Source organism: Psammomys obesus, unplaced genomic scaffold (genome assembly GCF_907164565.1).
Source record: "Psammomys obesus unplaced genomic scaffold, mPsaObe1.curated_primary_1811, whole genome shotgun sequence".
Classification (NCBI taxonomy): domain Eukaryota; kingdom Metazoa; phylum Chordata; class Mammalia; order Rodentia; family Muridae; genus Psammomys; species Psammomys obesus.
Window position 1 is genome coordinate 2,920,276 of NW_026592403.1, and position 837 is coordinate 2,921,112.

Sequence of the window (837 nt, forward strand, 5' to 3'; positions counted from 1 at the left end):
GGACAGCTGTGGTAAGTGGGAAGACAAGGAAGGCAGAGACCGAGCTAGGCAAATGGCCCTTAGAATTGCACAATGGTGATTTCCCGGAGAGGAAGCCAGGCTGAGTAACACAGCAGGAATTTGTTAACAACCCCCTTCCCCCAACTGCACCCCAGAAAAACAACCAGGCTCCAGATGCTGATAAGAATTCTTTTTATGTTATTTGAATAAAAAATACATTCATACAGAAATATAACAATCTCGCAAAAAACAATTTCAAATAAAATCTTGTAAAACAAAAGTTTACAAAAATCTTACAAAGATTCTTTAGATAACAGGGTGCTTCAAAAAAAAAAAGAAATAAAGAAATTTCACTAATAGAAATTTTTTTTTTAATTTCAAGCAAAAGTTTCTGCTTGATTGAGGCTCAGTTATCACCTGAACAGAATGTACTTGCGTATTATGAAAATTACAGGCATTGACACATACGGCAGCCGGCCCCACCCAGTCAAACAACAGCTATGGTGTTTCATAAGTGAGACGAGCCAGCACAAGTTTTCTTTCTCTTCTGTTTACCTTCTTACTTAATGGAATTGTTATGGATAAGCACACAGCAGGGCCAAAAAAGGAGTTTTCCAAAACCCAGCAAATCAAGTGCTTGGATTTCGAATTGCCAAACAAAAGTGCATTTTCCCCTTAAGCAAAATGAAATCAGTACTGTAGAGAAATGTATTCATCAGCCCAGATACAAAAACAAAACAAAAACAAAAAATAACAGTTACATGAGCTTTAATCATTGCTCATTTCCAGGAAGATCAAACAAAATACCAGCCCAGCAAGACTCATTCTCATATATAT